At 40.1% G+C, this 22961-nt stretch overlaps 1 long non-coding RNA gene across 2 annotated transcripts in view; it reads right to left on the bottom strand.

Moving 5' to 3' along the window:
* LOC110398660 overlaps positions 1 to 22961 on the bottom strand; it is a 118221-nt gene that overhangs the window by 59596 nt on the left and 35664 nt on the right. Inside the window, exons 2-3 of one of the 2 annotated variants that reach the window (XR_002438530.1) lie at positions 15183 to 15441; positions 12762 to 12851 (exon numbers count right to left, since the gene is read on the bottom strand). This is a non-coding gene — a long non-coding RNA (uncharacterized LOC110398660). The remainder of the gene's footprint in view (positions 1 to 12761; positions 12852 to 15182; positions 15442 to 22961) is intronic. The other variant, XR_002438528.1, reaches the window with a different exon arrangement.

The following is a 22961-nucleotide window of genomic DNA, read 5'->3' as shown; positions in this document are numbered from 1 at the left end:
CTTAAAGGCAAGGAGAGGAAGAATTACTAAAGCACAGGTGGATAATGTGATCTTCAGTTTTATTTTTTCTAAGACAACCAAACAGTTCAGAAGGAATTTAAATATCTGAATGTGATAGCAGTAATTTTTGTTGCTCAAGGAGAGCTTTAAGCAATGACTCATTTCCAACTTCGTAAATATTTACAGCAAACCTTCAGAGGAAAGTATTATCAAGACTTAGAAAAAATTTGTCTGAGGACAAAGATGCTTCTTTGCTAGCTCTGCAATTGCAATTGTGGGGGTCTATCACTGTGACATTATACAGAAGCCTTTTCAGTGCACAGCCAAAATCGGGGATTGGAATCAGACTTTAATGAAACACGACATGTTTGTGAGGACAGGAATTTCTCCTCTTCACTGTAATCTTGTTTATTTCAGGAACATTCAGCACTGACTTATCTCCCCTATACCATTAAAGAGAAAGCTGCTACTGACATGGTAATAGGAAGAGAAACATGTTTCTGGAAACCTCATCTTGGAAACAGCAGGCAATGATGGGCAACCAGTGTTGTCCATTCTGGGGATGGAAATGGAGGTGGACCCCTTTAGTATCATCTAAAACGCTTGCAGCCTAGAAGACAAAATTACTGACAGTCCAATGACTTCCTCTGGACAAAATCTTATATTTACTCATAAAAGAGGACTGTGTCAAAACAATCACAACAGGGTTGTGTTTGGATATACAGAAGAGTTTATTTTGTTTTGATTTAATCAATTGAGGTAAGCAGGCATCCATCCTTTCTGGGTGTTTAGGATAGATGCGTACATGGTGTCAAATTCCTGACACGTAGTTATAAAGTGCTGCAAAACATCACACTCCTAAGCCACAGCAGTCTCTTTCAATCCTAAAGACAAGCTGGCCAGGGAATGATGGAAGTTTTTGTGTGAGGCGGTAACATTGCTTTAGTATGTCCTACTGGGACTTGGCCACTGAACACAGGAACTGATGTAACTAAACCTACAGTTATCTCTCAAAAGAAGGAAAGGGCGCAGACCATTTGCTCAAAAAAATGGAAAGGGCAGTTCTCTAATACTTTAGATACACAAATGAGGAAATTATCAAGATTTTTCCCAGACATGGTGGCCACTGAAGAACTAAAAAGTGCATAATGTAACTGCTATGTACGAGACAAATGCCTAATACTAAGGAAGGCTTCTAAAATCCCATCAATGTGAGTGCAAGAAGATGTCAAAAAGAATCAGAGTAGCAGCATGTACTGTTCAAAGAAAAGAGAAATTCACCAAAGTGTGAATGTTACAACACTCAGTCAGGTTGGGGGGGGGGTTGGTACAAATGCTTGGGGAATATTTGCAAAAAGTGGTGTTTCTAGCAGAGGCATGATGATATTGGCTCTAAAGGAAGATCATCAACAGAATTATTTCCTATAGTCGAGATTCTGCTTTGCCACCTCATTGTCATCATCATCACAAACCGTGGTACATCAGATACAAAGCTCATACCTCTCTTGTGTGCTTACAGAAATAAAAGCAGCTCCTTTCAGAGGAATTTTCACAGTTTCAAAAAAGAAGTCTTATTCTGTATTAGGATGATTAGGATGAAATGAAAATGTTATATTTTGTGAACATTCACATCTCCAAAAAGCCAACCAACCAGAAAACCAAATCCTCAGGCACCACTATTTCTCACCGTTTTCCAAAATGGTTATGCAGCAATTACAGTATTCACTTGGAATTTAGGAGACAGCATTTTGAGGTCCTCAGTCTGCCCTGATCTCCTGCCTTACTTCTGGCACTGCTTCAATACTCTGAGCTGAGGAAGTTCCTTCTGATCAAATGACAGCAATTTAAACAGAATTTATTCAGAGAAAATCAAAATTGACACTGTATATTTTTCTGCCCTCTGTAGAAGAAAAACAATGGAATAGCAGTCCTCAGTCTCAGGAAGTGATTATAGCCTAGCACAGTCTACACGTGATTGCAAAAGAACACAATGTTAAGGCTCTTGGCTTGTTAAATGAATACATTTTTATCCTGATCACAGTGAAACAGAAAGTAATAAAAAAACTCGGAGAATACAAAGACAACAGTAATACAACAGATTACCAATTGGATAACACTGCTTTCCAGAGTGATTCACACAGCAAATGCAATGTTCACATTCATAACTTGGAGTCTTCTTGTATTACAACTGACCTTGTAGGCACTAACTAAAATTTCTCCAAAAAATACTCTAGATTCAAAGACCTGAACTTAAGCCAGTTCCAGACTCCAAAAAGGAGTCATAAAAATACACACACAGGGGCTGAGATTTGACTGTAAGTGGGGGAAATGTTGTAGGAATACACTATGTCTTATAGACAAGATGCTAGACAGTACCTGGGCCAAGCAGACCCACCAACTGACAGAGAAAAGCTGTAACTGATCCTCCTTGTCTCCATGAGATGCAAATACCAATCTCGTGCTTGGGAAAGCAAGAATCCAGCACCGTCAACCTTATAAACAAGACCAAAATGCTACTTCACCTTTGAACTGCAATGCTTGCCCATACACAGTCCTGTGAATATAGTTCCCAATGACAGAGGCATGCCCCAAACTAGTTGGTTATTGTTCCACTATCCCACCACAGTGCCAGCATTATGATACACTCCGCTATTCTAGTTATAGATACACAATACACCAGCTAGGCTGAATCAGAAATTGTTTTTAAGTATCAATGCTGTCTGTTTCTGCCAGAGTAGGATGGTGTTTTTCAAGGTACCCACCATACAGAAAAGCACAATCAGGAGATGAATAATACCAAGCGTGGCAGTATTCCCCACTGGGCTGCATATAAGAATGGACTTCTTCTTTGTTTTGCTAAGTCCTTGTGTTCTGAAACAAACATGCACACTAACGGGACTTAAGATGCAATAGAGGAAGGTGAAAGTTATCCAAAATTCTGCCAAAAACATTAAAAATGCATACATCTTATCTGCAGCAGCATACAAATACATCCACTGCCACGTTCTGCTGTTAACATGACAGTAGTCACAAGGTTAAAAAAAATTCTTAGTTTTCCCCTAATAAGAACTCCTAAGAAAAACCACTTCAGGGAGAAGACGGGGAAAACAGTAAAAGAAAAAAAATAAAGAATGACATTTCCATTTGTTTCTGAAAGCTGAGATTTGGAGTTTTGACATATTCCCTCCTGCATTTTCTCCATTTTTTGTATCAGTGTGATAAAAAAATCTTCAGAACCTGTTTCTTTCCTCCCTCCCAATCCCCTTCTATTGCCTCACCATTTTCACAGCTTTACCAGCTTCAGTAAGTTAATGGCAGAAGGTGGTATTTCATTTTCCTTTCGTCCCAAACTTTTCCAAAGCTGGAGAAGTTTTGCAAAGTTTGTGAGAGAAAAGGAATAAAAGTTTATCCTTTTTTTTTCCTTTGAGATTCTCTGTTTCTTTACTTAGCTAACACTGCAATCGAAAAAAGAATGTCAAATCAGAAGTGCATGTGTCAAGCATTGGGTGGAAGAGAAACAAGATAAAACCAACAGCAGTACATTCACTGGAGTGCAAAACAAGGAGGAAGAATCCTCATCCAGAGGAAACCATGAAAATACCTTTTGTATTCTGACTTTCTGTAACCTGAGGTGCTGATGAATATCACCAGGGCTGTTTCAGAGGGAGTCTTGATGCATTGAGAACAACATGGAAGTCACTAAATTTGAGAAAAAGTATCAAAAATTGGGCAAGTTATAAGTTTTTGTAAGACAGCCAATGTTATTCCTTCAGCTTTCTCTGTAGTCAGTGGGGAAAGACAAGTCTTTGCTAAGGGTGATTTCAACTCAGAGAACCACAGACTATCCCAAGTTGGAAGGGACCCATAAGGGATCATCAAGTCCAACTCCTGGCTCCACATAGGACCACCCACAAATGAGACCATATGTCTGAGAGGTTTGTCCAGACACTTCTTGAACTCTGGCAAGCTTAGTGTCATGACCAGTTCCCTAGCTAGGCTGTTCCAGTGCCTGACCACTCTCTTGGTGAACAACCTTTTCCTGATGTCCAACCTGAACCTCCCGCCGCAGGTTTCCATCTAAAGATCTGCTCTAGCAAAGGATAAATCAGCTTTTAAACACGTTTCTCTGGTTGTTGGGAACCATACAGGGAGCATTAGTGACAACTGTGGCTGGAAACCCAAGTTCAGATTGCTAAAGCTACGGGATAAATCCTACCCTGAGTGACAAAATGAAGAGAACATAACATGGCAGCTTTCTTCCTGTTACTGACAGCTTCAGTATTGCCTCCTGGAAAAAAAGAGCAAAGTGGATTGAGTTTGCCTACAGCTCTGTTTTGCATTTCATTACGAGCTGGTAATGGAAGGACAATGCTTTCAAACCCTAGTGCTACACAGGGAGATCATCTCAACTGAAAAAGCATAGGGCTTTTCCTCGTAGGGATTAGGAAAACAAAACAAAACAGCAAAAGCACCACAAAAAACCCACCCAGTATTTATGGCAGATATACTGGGAATAGAAAGAAAAGCTGAAAAAGACCACAAGAAGAGGTTTCTTCTTCCTTTTCCTCCTTGATTCTTTATGTTCACCCTTCTCCCCTACTGTGTCCTTACAGAAGGATGGACAATGAAATGAACCCTGTAAAGCTTTAAAAATACATCTGATTATTTTTTTTTAATTTTTGGAAAAGATGAGTTATCAGTTAAATCCATGGTTTTTGATAGTGAACAAATGCTACTGTTTCTGCCCTCCGCTCTCACCGCCCACTGGGCACCACACAGATCTCATCCTGCTCTGAGCTGGCAGCAGCAGGAGCCCACCAGCCTGGGAGCAGCACTCAAGAGTAGCACTGCGCAGCACAGGGGCCTGACAGCTTGCCACCCACAGCCAGCTGCAGGGGGGTTCCACTATAACATAGGGGTATGAGAGCCTGCTCCTTTGTCCAAGTAACACAGCTGGAGAGAGAGTTCTGAACAAAGGCATTGGCCTTTGTGCTGCTCCACAACCTGACACATCCCTGAAAGCACTACAAGGGATACATGCAGCAGCTGGCCACAAAACAGCTTTTCTGAGTAAAGGTGGTGGCTGGGTTTGTTTATTTTGTTCTAGTGAGTGGCTGCAGTGGCTTATTTCTTATAGGAAATATTTATCTTATTTACAGACTATTTTTAATTACTTGTTTGAAGTAGGATCATAGAATCATAGGATGGCTTGGGTTGGAATGGAACCCAAGGATCATCAGCAAGGACACACACCACACTGGCAGCATTCAACTTGGATTCAGGAAACTAGACTTGTACTCCTGTCCCTATCATGGCCCAACACATGGCTTCACGTTTCAGGCTTTGACACACTTACCTCTACAGGTGGAGATACAATGCATTGTTCTGCAGAAACCTAGCAACAACTTCTAATGATGAGGACAATTGCTCTAAGTTCGAGCTAATTAAGTTAATCAGGAACTTTGGGAAATAAATGTGAATGAAGGTTTTTAGGACCTAAGAAACAGCAAATGCAGATTTGTCCCTGGGATACAAGGCATCAACCAAAGCTGCAAAGAGTGGGGAGCAAGGAGGACTTCCCTGTGGCTGAGGCAGAGAGCACTGCTATCACCACTAGATGAGCTGCAACAGACTAAGAGCACAGCTTTAACCAGTGTTCCCACAGGGCCTCTGATCTCTTTGCTCATTTTTGGGATTCCAGGACCTCAGGGTCTCAAAGATAGAACCCCAAGTGCTCACAGCTGCAGCTGGGCTCAGGGACTGCAGGCAGTGAGCATCGGAGCTGCAGGAGCCAGAGCACTGCCACATCAAATTAGGGAAACAGATGTGAGCTTTCTGGGGTTTGGCTTAATCTGAATTCCAGCTCTTCATCAGGAGAATGAGAACACCCACCATGCTGTCACCTAACGGACAAGCTGAGGATCAGTTAGCACTGTGAAACTCTCCTCTCCAAATGAGTACCACAGAATGGCCATAAGGAAATTGATACTTCTCTATTCAGAACAAGATGTGTACAGCATGCAATAAATACAGCGCAGAGGAACAAGGCTGAAAGGAAGTGAGATGGGCAGTCCTCTGCAAAGGAGCAGCATTTGCAGACACAGAGGCAACCAAATTAAGGTAGAAAGTAGGCTTCAACTCTTGCAAGCGTTGCTCTTGCATCCTTGGCAATGTTCACTTGTGCATGCTACTATTTCCAACAGACCTTGTGAAGCAGAGGGCTGGTCAGACCGCAGGTGTGTGCACCTCATCCTGAACAGGAGCCGGTGTCACCAGCACTGCCATGTGATGCCAAAGGCCATGGAAAGCAATACAGATCTGCAGCTTATGAGCTGCTGGCAGAAGGCTCAATTTAAAAGTAACAAAACGATGTGGCTGGTGATCAAAGAGACTGCAACAGCTTCCAGGGACACCTGCTCAGTGGTTAGAAGTCAGCCCAGCCAGAAGAGGCCAAGGCATAGCTTCCCAGGGAGACTGATGGCCCAAAGGCTTCAGGAAACACAGTGCAGGTTTATAGCACCCACTGGTTTGGCAGGGTCAGAAAATAACACCCCATCCACAACTATGAAGGGACGTGATTCTGCCAGAATACAGTGGCAACAGTAACTTCATTTTGCAGATGCATGCACCTCCCTGACAGGGGTGCTTAGAGCCTGCAGAATCTTTTTTTTTTTTTTTTTTTTTTTTTTTTTATGATAATCTTAGGAGACAAGCAGAACTGCAGGAATGGAGTGGTAAAAACTCCCAGTTACCTCGCTGCATAAAAATTCTCATGTTACTGTTGGTAGCTTCCATTCAAATTCAAAAGCTACTTTTCAGCATTGCTGCAAATTAAATGAGTAGCTAAAGTCCAGGTGACAGGTTTATAACATTATACAACTCTTGATCTCTTGTATCTTTGGGCTTAGCCTTTCCTACAACCCATGCCTCAGAATTCACGCTCCTCAAGTCCACCTGTCTTGTGTTTGCTGAGTGTATTTAAAGATCCATATGGATTCCACTAGTTAAAGTCATTTGCTACATGGGCACAAAGCTAACTGACATGGAGCACACTGCAAAGCATGAAGCTCAAGAACAACCATCGCAGAGTCTGCCTTAAGAACCTGTAACCATAAAATTACAATAGACTTTTAATATTTCTGGTGGGTAACATGGTTAATGTGCATGCATTCTAGACAAAATCTTTTAGAATCAACTGGTGTAAACTTCAGAGGTCTGTTCAACTTTTGGAGTACGTAATCTCATTGCATTAGAGGTACCATTGCTCTGCACAGAACTAGTAGCCTCCATGCCCAAGGACTCCCCATCTTCTCGTATGGCTGTTACAACCTTTCCACCTCCTCACACAAATGGTTGCAAGCCGACATTATCTTCAGGGATGCTGATTTATGAGGAACAAAATAATTACATTTTGATTTAAACCCCAGAGTATTTCAAGTACTGTAATTCAAGCAAAGTATTTTGGGATGTCACAGGCTTGTACCATAGTATAGATTTGTGTGTGTTTGAGAATCAATTATCATTCATATAACAAGAAGTGCCAAGTGCTGTTCAAGCATATTTAACTCTCAAGTTCTGTTGGGGTTGTTATAAGGTGTCTCACGTTCAGAGAAACAAATCCTATGACTCCTGCAATTACTTTCCAGTATTTTCCATTCAGCAGCCTTTTGTTGCTGCTGGTATTTCTGTTTATACTGAAAGGGGGAAAAAAAAAACAACAAAGCCTTGACAACAGAAAAAGAAAACAGAAATGAAAGGATAACAACATAACATATTAAGCTACAAATCTAACAATCAGTCTATTCTTTTCAAAGGAATTTCAGCAAATGGGATGATGAATTTTTAGTGAAATTCTGTAAGCATTGTATCACTTACATCTCTTTCACATTTTTTAAATCTCTGACCTTTGGCTCTGTGCTGGTCCGACAGATACTCCAGCAAAAGGAAGCATTACTTACCTCTTTGGAAGTGCATATTTTGGGAAAGGGTGTCTGTTGGTTATAGCTCCATACCAAGGCTTCCAGGAGTTGGATTTACCTCTTTGCTTTGCTGGAATTACTGAATGATATTTTTTTTAAATTCCATCTCAGATTAGAGACTTCATAGTCTAAGGAAAGGAAGCAACATACTTCTGGCTTGAGAGATCTAATTTGAACTATAGTGACTTCAGCAATAATGTATGAAGAGCGTTCATGGTTTCCTTATGCAGCCTGTCTCAACAGCTTGGAATTGTTTGCTTACCTCAGAAGTAATAAGCTGTGTTTTCTAAAAGCAAGCTCCTCTTAACATAAAGTCAAGCCAGATTCATTCAGGTGCCTGAATAAAGGAATCTGACTGGGTCACATAGTGATCAAAGCCAGGTAAATTCCATGATGCTGAACTCTTATAGCATAAGACTAGTTTATTTCAAAATTGTAGCTTTTCTGATAAAATTCAATTGATCTGTGCTGCTTTGATCATTTACATGATCCCAAATAAAGCAGATGCGACCAAAATTAAAATGAGCAGTTTGAAAACTCTAATCCCACTCTGACTCTGTTAAACAGACACTTACTTATTCACTCCTCATGTTCTACATGGTAAGAGCTCCACAAATTCAACCATGAGAACTATGCCTGTCCTTTCCTTAGACATCTCCAGGGACAGGGACTTCTCTGGGTCACCTGTTTCAGTGCCTGACCACTCTTCCTGAGGAGAAATTTTTCCTAATATCCAGCCTGAACCTCCTCTGCTACAACTTGAGGCCTCTCCCTCTCATTGTTTCTTATACAAAAGCAAAGGCTGACCCCCAGCCTCGCCACAAGCAGCTGTAGAGAGCTTTAAGGTCTCCCCTGAGCCTCCTCTTCTCCAGACTGAACAATTCAAACTCCCTCAGCCGCTCCCCATAAGACTTGTGCTCCAGACCCCCCACAGCTCCATTGCCCTTCTCTGGACACACTCCAGGGCCTCAACGTCTTTTTGTAGTGAGGGGCCCAAAACTGAGCACAGCACTCAAGGTGCAGCCTCACCAGAGCTGAGGACAGGGGACTCTGCCCATCTGGCCCCATGGACTTGTGACAGTCCAGGTGGAAACCTAGTAGTGCTGTTTCTGCAATTTGTATCCATTGCTCCATGAGGATGGCATACTATCTGGAATAATTTTATTCTCTGAATTTCTCATCTACAGCTAGCACACATTCACACATCTTCAGAACTAGCGTCTGAGTAGAGGGATCTAGCCTTCCTAGCAGCCACTTAATTCAATTTCATACTAGTTTTAGGAGATCAGAGTGGCAAAAAGAAGCCAGAGTTTAACGATTAACTTGATGCCCTCCCTTCCCATCACCTTTTATTTTAAATTAAACATATTTCCTGACACAGTCTAATTCCTCTGTTAGTTCTACCCTTTATTTCTTTTCTTGTTGGCCCAGCAGGAGAGAGAAAGCGAATGAACGTCTGTGAATGTGCCTCCTTGCTGTTGCTGCAGTTGATGCCAGTTCTTCCCTTCTTACCACTCAACTAAATGGCCAGCTGGCTCTCCTTCTCCAAGAGCATTTCACAAGCTGTTTGACACACAGGTTGCAACGTGCGAGTCTGAATTTATGCAGTCTCTGTCCTGAAGGAAATTATGGATTCTAAACTGAGAGAAGTCCTGCTTATCTCAAGGTACTGTTTTGGCAGCACAAAAACATGCCCTAGGTGATATCTGCTGCTTCAAATTGCCTCTAAAAGTTATAGGCATCTAAAAATAGCCAGTTACTTCATCCCTGTGATGTTAGCAATCCCTGTCAGACAACAGTAGCCATGCTCTAATGTCTTTCTCCATCCTCCCACTTCTAGTATGCCTGATATATAAGCCGAAAAGCTCTCATCATCCATTTTACCTTGAATACGAGTACTAAAATTAATGCTTGCCTGTGCTGTGCACTTATAAAAGGTGATACTATGCTACAAGCCAGGTTACCAGAGATAATTGTCATTACTGTCAAATGAGCAGGCAGTCACAATCTCAAAGCTCCTTAAATACCTTTGGTCTTTCCTGACTTCAGCCACTCCTCACACACCTTGCTCCTACACTGTTCATCACCTTTGTTGCTCTCCGTTGGGTGCTCTCTAATAGCTTTATGTCCTTCCTATATTGTGACACCCAAACTGCACCCAGCACTCGAGGTGAGGCTGCACAGCACAGAGCAGAGCATGACAATCCCTTCCATCCCCCGCTGGCAGTGCTGGGCCTGGTGCCTCCCAGGGTACAGTTGGCCCTTTTGGCTTCAGGGCACACTGCTGGTTCAGATTCAACTTGCCATCAGCCAGAACCCCAGACTCCTTTCCGCAGGGATGCTTTCCAGACTCTTGTCCCCCAGCCTGTACACAGACGCAGGGCTGTTCCATCTGTCAAAAGTAGAGCTTCCCGATACACAACCATTACACAAACCACCATTCAGAGCACAATCATAGGGAAAGAAAGAACCTGCTGCATGAGATGGGGTTAAAGAACAGGGGAAAATAAGTTTGTGACACTGTAACATAATCTATTTCATTCAGCTCAGCTAGTGGTTTGGTTGGAGCAACCTCCACATCTGTTTTCTGCCTTGAATTACCTGCTGTGGAGAAAGCATCCATTAAAGTGCTGTGAAAATCATCTCTTGGGTCACACCTGAAACCATAAGATGGAGTACTCTATTGTGCTTCTATTGCAGTTTCTTTTTGCTGCACTATACCTCATTGCAAATTCCTTGAAAATCTATTCCAATGTGATATACTTTGGGTCTGTTACTGCACTATGCTAGCTGCGAATAAAAGCCATTCTTTCTTCCCCTCCTTATCCCCAGCCACAGTAATCCCAAGAGAGCTAGTCTTCATGCTGCTTGTCTGCAAGTTTCAAGAAAAAAATAATTTACCATACAAGCTATAATTCTTTGAAGGCTGAAGTGAATCCTAAGGGCATAGCCTTCCACCAATAAATGACACATCAGGCTACCTGTCCCAAAAGAATTTAAAGATATTCCACACTAACAGTCACACCTATGTGTAAAAGTTACTTTTTAATTTCCTTTTTCTGCATAGCCATTCTTCATGTTTTTATATTCATCACTAAGGAAGCTTCCAGTGTTTCATTTGCAAAGATGACATCCACTGCATCTGAAATTGACTACTGACTGCTTTTCAGAATACACATGATTATACTTCCAGGACGTTCCTGCTCTTTTATTGGCCCCTCTAGTAATATTCTTTCCATAGTTATCCTTGCACTTTCCATACCAAGTGGATGGTTCCTGAATTATTGATGAACCCCTTTCCGCCATGAACCCATATGAAATAGAAATCTACAAATGATCAGAACACTGCAAATAAGTATTTTATTTTTAGAGACAATAGCCAAGATGTGTTGATAGTGAGTAATGTTGTTAGTCAATTAACAGATTAACAAAACAAAAAAAAAACCCACTGTATTAAACCTACTACAATAGAATGCAACACTTCTATAACATAAATTTGAACTAAATGTTGCTAATATGATACTAACACATTGTTAAGGAGTTTGCTATCCCATTCAGTTAGTTAGGTTTACACAGCAACTTGAGTGTTAACCCCACTCCTGTTCCCAGAAAAATATGTTCAAAAGAAAGAGATAAGTTTAATATTTCTGGCAAATAATGGATTGTGTTCAGTTTCTGCAAAATCTGCACTCAGATGGCAAGAATAAGATGCCACAACAAACAACATCATTCATCACCAGTGCAGATTAATGCTTTATATTATTCTTCCTTTGCTGTTCTGGGCATTGAGAAAAATGCGCTTATTTCTCTGCCCTATAAAATCTCTGATAGACTAATTGAGCATGTTTAATCTTAAAACAAAAGACTACTTATGATAAATTTGAAAGCAGCAGTCTACTCATACAGTATCTACTTTTACTTACAAGTAGAACTACACAAGTATAACTGATCACTAAGATCTGGATGATTAAGAAATATATCCAGTCAAAATTGCCCTATACACAAAGACCTTATTTTCAGGTTTCTTTTCACACCTGAAATTCCAGTAATTCCATTAATATATACCTATATTTGGAAGGTAAATACAAAAATAATGGAAACCACCCACCACTGAAAAAAAAGCAAAACAAAACCAGAAAACCCTCAAAAACCCCCACAATTAAAATAGATAACTGCTGAAGTACATATGAAGGGAATCAACTGAATAATAAGGTAAAAGATGATAGAATCAGATCATTTGAGCTGTTATCTGAAGGACAGTACTGCCTCTCAAGATAGTATCTTTGCACATATCAACCTCATCTGTGCATTACAGAAATTAGATGCCAACAGGAGCTAAGTACAAGTTATTAGTAGAATTATTTTGTTTGCAACAGCTCGATTAAAAATCTCTAATTTAAATGAAAAAAAGCAACAACATCAGAACGGACATGCTTCTAACAAATGAATAAATCTGTATTATCACATAACATTGAAAAACTGTTAAAGCTGAGAGACTCCTTACTGCATATAAGGAGCAAAACCAGCTACCTGTGGGAAGAGTCCTAATGAAAAATGCTTCTACCCAAGAAACAAACCTAGTTTATCTGTTCCTCGGTGATCTAGTCTCCTGAAACTTTTTAAGAGTTTTCAATCTTTGTATTACTTCAGTAGTCATTTACACTTCAAAACTTTCTGTTTTGAGAATAATAATCACTCTGTTTTGCTACTGTTGGCCTCAAATAGACACTTAGTCCTTTGTCTCATAAATCCTGTATTATTGTTGTATAAACTTAGCCTTACCACAGGCTTCCACTGGTGGATGAACAAACAAAAGCAGCGACTCCCAGAAAGCTGTTGTACAATCAGGTATACTTCTCTTGACTGAAAGAACTGAGGAATAGAAAAAGCAGTGCCTTTGAAACCATTACTACATTAGGTAACCACATATAACTCACCAAAACATTGACACATTGCATGGAAAGACATGCCTCAAAATTAAGTGCCCAAACTTCATTTGAAAACAAATAAGCCACTAGTGGGGAATAGGAATGCAGTCTGCATCCTCTACATACACTTACTTTTAGGGTTCCTTATCCCTTCGTGGTATGTGAGGTTCCATGTTGGAAAAGCAAAGTGAAACAGAATTTCTTCTGCTTTAATTTGAATAATTTCCACAGCAAATGAAGGCAATTTGAACCTAGCAGATGCAGCAGTAGCTCTTCTATACTGTTTATGGTTTATTATCTGAAGTGAATACTATCAGCTATTTTCCCCACATGGTTACACACCTTTCGATGTCTGCGGAGAATTAAAGATGAATGATAAGAGGGAAAAATTAGATTAACTAGTATTAACCTGAAGATACATAGCTTGATCCTTATTCTAATAATACTGATTTCAGAGGTTGGGGTTTCTGTCTGCAAATTACTTCTTCACTGGTGCCAGAGTAAGGCTCACGTATGCTTTTACTCTGCTGTACTTATCTAAAAATGAAAAGTTCCACACTGCAGCAAAAGGCTGTGAAACTACTGATACCCATACAGCAGCCCCAGGCTAAGGGAGAGTGAGGTGGTTTCTGCTTCAGCACTGCACATCAATTAATCACAGCTGTTAATTACACAGGCTGTTCTGATTCACTTCATAAGCAGACCCAGATGCAGACCTGACTGTGCACTGTGAATAGAGGAGATATATGAACCAATGCAGGGCAAAAAGGAAACACGTTTCAGTCTTTACCTGTTTGTTTCTGCAGATAGGATACAAGACATGCCCCTTCAGAGTCCTCCTGCAACACCTGTGGTAGTTTTTTTTTTGTATCTCTATAAAACTTGTTTTAAAATGCCAAGAAGCTAGAGGAAATGGACAGTAAATCTGCAGGGAAACGTATGTGTTGGCACAAGATCTACCCAGCCTCATGAGAGGTAAGTGATGCATTAGTGTAAGTGGCTTTTGTATCTACAGAAGCTTTAGTCTGATTCCAGACCTGAGCTGAGTCTGTATTAGGTCACACTCTGCCCAATAGCTGAAGCCACATTTTCCAATAGTCGCTTCATTCCTCCTTTGACTTCACAAAAAGTGGAAGGTGAGGGTGCATTTTCTTTTCAAGCACTCAAACTAAACTGACTTCATAATTCTGACTGCCAATCGATACTTGCATCAATATTTATATCTGACACATTTTTAGAAGTGCAAAGAGAAAAACAGTAATTTCCTACTGAGCGTCTACATCAGCTTTAAACATAATAATAAAAAATCATTGAATTATTCAGCAAAGGTCCCAGTAGCAATTCCACTAAGTCCCTGGCAGCGCTCAGGGCAACTGCTTTGCATTCTGATACAGGGTTGAGTGTAAGGGTAGACGAATGCTCAGGGAGCTGCACAGATGCAAGTGTGCACTCCATACATTCAGTGTAACACTTGGATACACATGACTTGTATATACAAGGGCAGGTTTGCCATACACAACTTAGTCTAAATATTTTGCTTTTAGTCTAACACTTTCCAGATATAAGGATGAGTAATGCTTAAGATGAGATGCTGGTATTTTGACGAAACATTGATTACTTATCATAGTGTTATTTCCAAGTAATGAGAAGGTCAATTCCCTTGCAGGAAAGAGGATTTGGAAGCCTGTTTTCTGTCAAAATGATACATGATGCATGATGGTAGAAAAACACAGCTGTGGGATTAGTAATCACAGAAGGGCAAATGTCAAAGTTAAAAATGAGTATGTTTGGTCTGGATTTTAAATATAGGAATGTTATCAAATCTAACATCTACCCTGGTGTCCTAGGGAAGGACTACTGTCTCTAATACTTGTCTTATGACATTCAAAATGAATGTTTACTCCTCATCATCCAACTCACATTAACCTTTCCCATTCTCATTTGCTTTGAGTATTATCAAGGATATTAATTTTTTACAAATGACATAAGTTAGCCATGTCTACATTCTCTGAGTAGATAATGCACCATCCACACAACATTCGATCATGACAAATGCCCTGTAGGCATATATTTTGCAAAATCCAGTTGATCCAAGCTTCTCAGTGCCTCCAGCAGCTCCAGTTAACAGGTAAGATGCCTGCACTTACCCACCATATCACATCTGAACAGATTTTTGTGGGAAAATACAAACAAGGTCACTCGGGCTCTTGGCCAATTGCAAACCATAAGTACTAAAGCAAGGCTGTCAACAAGTTGTCAGTTAACTCAGACTTACCTTGTACCAACCGAGACTCAGATCCCAATTTGAGGTTCGCTTCCTGATGGCTCAGAGCATGTGACAAGAAGTTTCTCATTCAGATGAAAGAAAAATACTCAGCATCTGTATCTTCAATAGTCCAGTGAAAGTGCATCTGGTTCTTGGGATGTAGAAAAGCTACAGAACCTGTGTGGTTGTTTTGCAACAAAACTCAGTCTCTGAAAGGTCAGAGGGTACTTCAAGTACTCATCTACACAGCTTCCACTCTTAGTTCTCACTGTAAGAGATAAAATTAAAAAAAAAACCACAGGACCAGTTTTAGCACAGGGCCTATCATCCACACTGAGGGCTTGCACTAGTGGAGAGTGGGAGGAAAAGATGTGAACATCTCCCAGGCATAACGTCAAAAGGGTTAACAACAAAGAAAGCAGGACAGCCTTGTACCCAGCTTCATCTTCACATCGGGATCTGTCTCTCTAACATATTGTTGTGTGAGGAAATAGCATTTGAACTCTCCCACCAAAGGGAGAGTTTTTCAGGCAAACAGGCTAAAACATCACTACTCACCAGGCTAAAAGGATCTCCAGACCTTAAGGAACATCTGGAACATGAGATCATTCATTCCACTCTGTAGTGCTCAAAACCAGATGTGAAAACTGAAGATAAAATTTATGCATGGCAAAGAATATAGTTAAGGTTAGTGTTTACTTGTTGTTGGGGCATCCCCTAAAGTCATGGTGCTGATGGAGGCATGGTCTTTACGAAGTAAATGAGCCTTCAGTTTTGGCTTGCTCTCTGCAAAACCTGAGGAGCATGGCTGACAGGCCTCAGAGGTGAGTCAACAGAGAAACATTGAGCTAGGCCCTGCAGGAGCTGGAGCAGATCTCCAGAGCCCCCTGATCTCCTTGCTCTTTGGAGGTATCTCAAACAGTTCTTCCACTGCTTTTCAAGAAGGTGATGCATTTTACCTGTTCCAGAGTGGAACATCTGCAGCTGTCAATCACTCAATCACTCCTTGCACACAAATTTCCAGAAAATATACGCAGAGCAAAATTATTTGAATTATGGGAACTAGAAACCTTACTGACTTTTCCCTCATAACACCTGAACAGGCACAGTAATTGGTAGTTGTTGACAACTGCTGTGAACTATGATGCTCATGGGTTCCAGAGCAGCATCCTTCAGCACAGTGCGGATGGGACAGAACACGACAGACACAGATTTGTGAGCACCATTTTGTGTTTGTCCACCAACCTGTTGGTCAGCTCAACCTCTCACACGGCCAAGCATGGGACCGTTCAAAGCAGAATTTCACGGTCACTTCCACACACAAGACAGGATGTTTGCAACAGCTATCATTGCTTTCTAGAACACACAGCATGTAAGCATGCAATAATTTCTATCCATCTCATATTGTTTTGTGACACTGTAATTTAGACAAATCATCAGGCTGGTGTGTACTAACACAGGAAACAAATCAATGGAATTATCTGTAGTCTTCTTGAAAGCATCAGCCTGTAATGGAAAAGCCTCATGTGCTGAACCCAGAAGGAACCAAGCTTGGCTGTCACAGCTAAATTCAGGGACGACTTGCAGCTTACTTTTATTCTAACAACCAAATGATGTACATTTCTGAAGGGATATTGCAACCATTTGCAGCTGAAGGCACTTAACCTGTGCTCCTCATGTTTGAGCCATGAAAACTGAGATGGGCAATGATGGACTGGAACCATTCTGTCTGTCACATTCTACCACCTAAGTTCCACAGAGCAATGCAGCAGCTTGGGCACTCATGCAGCAGTTTGATTTAGCTACTCAAGCACTGTTACTGGAAAGACACTCTGCATAACTGTTCTGTAAGATAACTGCAGTCTGCGTCTCAGGAATTTGGGAGATGTAAGGCAAGCTTCTCTGGCAAGGAGCTGAGTAAGGAAAAATTACATTGCACAAGTATGCATCTAGCCTAATGGTTTACTGCCAACAATATACAGCTTTCCCATCTGCAGAAGCTACTGATTCTATAACGCCACCCACACAAGGACATCACATTTCTATCCATCTAGCATATGTACATAGTTACATATCTCAGTCTACACTATTTTTGACAGAGAACATGTTTGTGTACTTTGGACTGTAGACCTGAAAATTATCTATTTTTGTTCTTAGTAATCTAGAAGGGAGGTTTGTATCTAGATGTAAACTCTACAAGATGCTGCTTATCTCACTTGAACAACACTGTTCATCCCAGTTAGATAATCTTCTAAAAACAGAAACACTTCTGTGCTTTGAGGCAGAACTTCAGAGCCAGAATTCTGAATGAAGCATGTGTATATATATACACACACACATGCACATCATTTGATATATATATATGTATGTATGCATATACGATCAGTTTATTACAGTTTTTTTTCGTTACTGATTAATTCCTCCATCTTCACTGACGTGAGACAGAAGTATTCTGATATAGCAAACCAGAGATGGAACAGTTTTCTTTAAAACATCTGTCCTGATTCAATCTCTCCCTCAGAAAGCCACTTAGAATCATTTATATAATGGCAAATGTTGCTTAGCAGATGATCAATTTAAATAGTTTGATCTAGAGACTGAATAATATTTTATTCTAACCAAATCTACTTTTTTTCCTAATGACTAATCAAAAATATTCTCCAAGAAAGATAGAAATCACTGAGTTATATTACACTGTCACTAAATTTTACAAAAATACTTTAAATTAATGGGGTACTTTTCCACTGATTTGAATAGAAATGTGGTTTATCATTTGAAACTAGAATTTAAGAGCAAGTGCTTTTGCTGAAATTCTTATTTGGAAACATAAAACTGATTACATAAAAGCAGCTTAACATCCAGAAATAGAGTGAAGTTAGAAAAATAGCTGAGCTGAGAGTCAACTTTCTGGCTTTCGTAGAATAAAGTTCTGAAGAAAAAGATATCTATCTTATCTGAAAAGATGAAAACTAAAATAAAAATGTTTGCAAATATGCATTGCTCTGGCGTTATTACTGGACATTAATATCAAGGAGGCAGCAATATTCAGTGACTGCAGCACCACACTAATTCTTAGTTTTATTTCTCATGACTGGATGATTTGGAAAGATTTGCCTTATCTATCTCTGCCTTATGTATTCTGTTTGCAAAACAAGTGGTAATATTAACCTTTTTCATAAACCACTTTGAGATAATATCTACATATTTTATGGTGCTTTATGATTCTATATGAAGGGAAACAATGGCAGAGTATAATGCATTTAACTATAATTATACAAAGATGCATGTAAAACAGACTGTCGAACAACACGTGGAGTATGAGAAAGACTCACTGGTAACTGCTGACTAAACCACCAACTACCGCAGCCCAAAAAATTATTGAAAAATAAAAATCACGTAACAGAAAATGAACAGCTGTTGGTAAGGACAACACCATGCCTCAGATGGGCACAGATTCCCATATACTGAAACTAAGGAGCTGGTCAGCAAGCACGTTAGAACAGAGTGCTTCAAATAGAGAGGTAGGTAGGAGAGTAACACCCAAGTAGTGTTCCATGCAAAACAGAGCTGACAATTTGCAAGTTGGGTGGGGCTTCAAAAAAAATAAATAAATCAGGGAGCAATACAGAAGCAGCAAGCAAGCACGGAATCTGAATCCTGAATAGCTCTCATCATTGAAGACCTGACTTCTGGGCACAGTCTGTTAACTTGGCTGAGAACAGCTCACACTTTGTTATGCCATGGACAGCATTGGAGAAGACCGTCCTTATGAGACATGTTCCTCTCTTTCATCACTACTTAGGAGTAGAAACATGCAACACAAATTATTTTAAATTTAAAAATATCTAGTAGATTTTACTATTTGCTACAATCAAATAGCAGGAAATATATTTTACTATATGTATGGATACTCAGTTTTCTGATAATATATATCCTGCAAGTCTTATCTATCTGGATTACAGACAGTTTTCAGGTGCTAATCTTCCCCTTGGTTTAGCTGCATTACTGCAGAATTCAAAGGCCTTAGCTCAGAGCCCCATTGAGTACAGCATCTCCTCATGTGCCCACCAGCAGCATGTTCTGGGAACCCTGCACCCTGAGTAGAGGAGATAGAGCACGTAAAGGGAATGCTGGCAAACTGTGAAGCAGTACCAGAGTATCAGTGGTAGGACAAAACAGAGACAGATAGAGGTCAATGTCAATAAATAAAAAGCCATAAATGAAGAAGGTAAATTGATTTGAATAAATATAATGGGTTCAAGAGAAAGATTTGACTCTAGTATGAGACCTTAAGTCCAGAATGCAAGTTTTCATAGAAATAGATCAGTAGCAGATTAAAACAAAAACCAAAACAAAATAAAACAAACAAACAAACAAACAAAAAAAGACAATGATGCTTGGAAATAGTGCAAGAGAAACAAACAGTAATGCAAAGAATTGTTTAGTCACTGGAACAGGCTGCCCAAGGAGGTGTTTGAGTCACCATCCCTGAATGTGCCCAAGAAACCTTTAGATGTTGTACTGAAGGACATGGTTAAGTGGGAAATATTGGTGGTAGGTGGATGGTTGGGCTGGATGATCTTGGAGGTCTTTTCCAACCTTTGTGATTCTGTAATTCTATGAATTATCATAATTGAAGACTGAATTTAATGTGCATTTCTGGCCTTTTTTTCTTATTTCAATCATAGAACAGAAGAGCTGGAAAAGGTTTTGAAGCAAAAATGATCAGAAGTATGGTACAGGTGCCCCATAAGGAATGGCACCCAACCTATCAGTCTGCAATTTGGCACCCAGCAGGGGATACTGTTCTGTTCTAGCATGGAAAAGCAAGAGGAAATATTCATTCACTTGCTGTCTGGTCCAAGACAGTGCATCACAACAGCAGGTAATAAATTCAGAAAAAGCAAGAGGAAGCAACTCTTCACACAAAGTTAAAGTGGAACTTCTGTCTGCAAAATGTTGTGGATTCTAAAACTCCTTGAGTTCTAAAAGCCATCAGTATAAAGTACAGTGATAAGGGGAAAAAAAAGAAAAAAAAGAAAAGAAAAAAAAAAGAAAAAAAAAAAAAAAGAAAAGGAAAGATTTCCAGATCAGGAAGTTTGAAAACATTAATGGTATGGGAGAATATATTCAAGTGTAAAATCTAGCTTACAAGAGGGCTCAGTTAGGGGTGAACAGGCAACACCAATTCAGCTATTTCCTGACTTGCAAATGCACAACCATACTGCTCCAATACAGGTTTATGCACATTGCTCTTTCTAACTCCAACGTGGTGACTGCCGAGCTGTTCTGTTCTCTCCCTGTCCAGAAGTGGGGATCCATCTGTGGGGCCAGTACTTTTCTGATTGGTTCTCCATTGAACCAACAAAGGTAGAAGAGCTATGTATTCATTGATCAACCTCCCTAAATCTTAATTTTCCACTAAATTTGAACTACCTCACCTGGGAGATGAAAAGCCTGATTGCCATATGAAAGGCTTCTAACACTTACAGTCTATTGCTGGACCTCACATGGTGTGCCAGAGCTGTCAGGGATGCTATCCAACCGCTTGCCTCTCATCACAGCCCCCTCCAGTTTAATGCCACGGCAAAACAATTCTCTGCCCACTGATTCAATTTGATGGCCATCTTTTTCACATTGTGCTTCCTCTGCATATTTTATGCTAAAGTAGCTTTTTCTTTGTATTCTGCATTACTATTTAATTGATTTAATTTCCTGTTCTGTTAGTCTAATAGACAGTATCCTGATAAAAATTTTTATCTCTCGACCACTGAAGCATCCTCTAGACACTGAACAAATTTATTCTGCTCACGAGGCAGAGGTTAAGAGACATGCCATTGATCAGAGAGCTCTTTATATTAAACACTAAAGAATCATCTGTCTCAGCACAGTCCGGTTAGTGGCAATATTCTGAAAAAAATAATTTAAAAAGCCCCAACACATTCCAATGACTAGGAAAGCAGACAGGCTTGGAAGATTGTCCAAGGCTGATAAGCAGAGCCCTCAAAGAAAACAAACCTTACTAACAGCCAGGATACAACTGCAGCACTTCCACTTCAGAGTAATTATGTGGGAAACGCTGTCTTTCTACTCCCTCCTCATGGTGATTTGAAGTATTGAATGATTTTGAGTCCACCTGAAAATGCCTTACAGGGTTTGAAGCAGGTAAATAGCTCAACATGGAACATAATTTTGAAGTTTCCTTATAGGCGCTCCTCCTCTACAACATGAAATAAATCCTTAGGCAATTTTTAAAAGAAACTATCACCAATATGACTTTGTTCTGTTTTGAAGAAGTTGCTTAAAAAAAAAAATACCACACATATTTGCAAATGATAAATGAAAAGACTGACAGCTGAAATAAGCTACTCTTCGGGGAAATTACTTCACTGGGTAATTGCTTTGATTAGCCCATCAAATAGGTTCCTCTGAATGCTGGACGTACTTAAAAACATCCATGAAAATGAGTCTAAACTTTGTGTTTCTTATAAAAGAAAGAGTCATGCCAGCACCACAACTGTGCGTGACAAACTGACGTGCTCTCCATCTCGGACTCTAGGGTACAGCGCTATGGGGCATGAGAAGAGAGCACAAGATGTGCAAAATTAGAATGGAGTAACTTCTTATTTTCAGATACAAAATCCTCTGTCTCTGAAGGCATTCTGGGAATTGCGTCATATGACTTGCTATCAGAGAACTTTGTATGATGCTGTATGCTGCTTCCTAGGGCATATGAATTAACACAAGTGTTCTTCTCTCCATACAACTTCATCCAAGAAAAAAATGATGTGCTCTTTCCATGATATTGAATATTTCAAGTTATTTCACCCAAGCCTTTCTAGAAGTATATACAAATTACATCTGCTTAATTATGTACCAACAAAGTGTCAGGCACTTGATAAGAGCCAAAATTAGGCCCAAATGACTTCAAAAGGTAAGTTGTTTGCTCACTTTGTCTAAGCACCACCATCACCTGTACAAAATGCATCCAAAACGCTGCTGCCCAGGCTTTGCAACTCCAACACACTGTCTGCAGTTGCCACTCCATCCACAGCATTGAGACTATGAAAGACCAGAATCTGCATTCCTCCCAGTCTTACATTAACATATAAGGCATCAGAACACCTTCTCAGATCAATTTAATCATCTTAAAACTTTTCTCCTTCAGCCCATTACTTGTCATTTCAGTAATTATTAAGCTAATACACAGTGAAGTCATTGCTGTTATTTTTGTCACTTAATAAATGTGACAAGGTTTTTGTGGTTGTTTTAATTAATTTGCCAAATTAATTTTATTGCCTCCCTGAATACTTATCCACATACACTCAGCAAAGCAATCCTAACACTTGCAGAGGCGTGTATCAATTCCACTGGCCCATAATCAATTTCATTGTCAAATCAATTTAATGACATTCAGTGTCATGTCATGTCGTATGCTCTGGCATATGTTGTGTAGGTAACACTTTCCTCTGTCTTTTCTGGCCTTTGACTTCACCTGAAGCCACCCCTTCACAGCAAAACCAGGGCAGATGGTGCTCCAGCAGTTTGGGGTGCTACAGGAATGGTGCGTTACCCACCTGTTACAGTCCTTGCTCTGCACCTGCTCCCCCTCATGTTTTGAGCAGCAGTATTGCAGTTTTGCCATCAATGCTATGGAGACACAATCCCATTTATACAAAGCACTCTCCTCAGATGAGCTTGCATTAGTGAAGCACCTCTTAGAGGTCTTTGCACTGAGTCAGCATTACTGTAAGTAGTCTAGACATAGGGGAGGCTTAGATCATGAAA

This window comes from Numida meleagris, chromosome 4, assembly GCF_002078875.1.
Source record: "Numida meleagris isolate 19003 breed g44 Domestic line chromosome 4, NumMel1.0, whole genome shotgun sequence".
Lineage (NCBI taxonomy): Eukaryota > Metazoa > Chordata > Aves > Galliformes > Numididae > Numida > Numida meleagris.
Note: the sequence above shows the minus strand (reverse complement) of the source record. Positions and strands in the feature narration are given on the sequence as shown.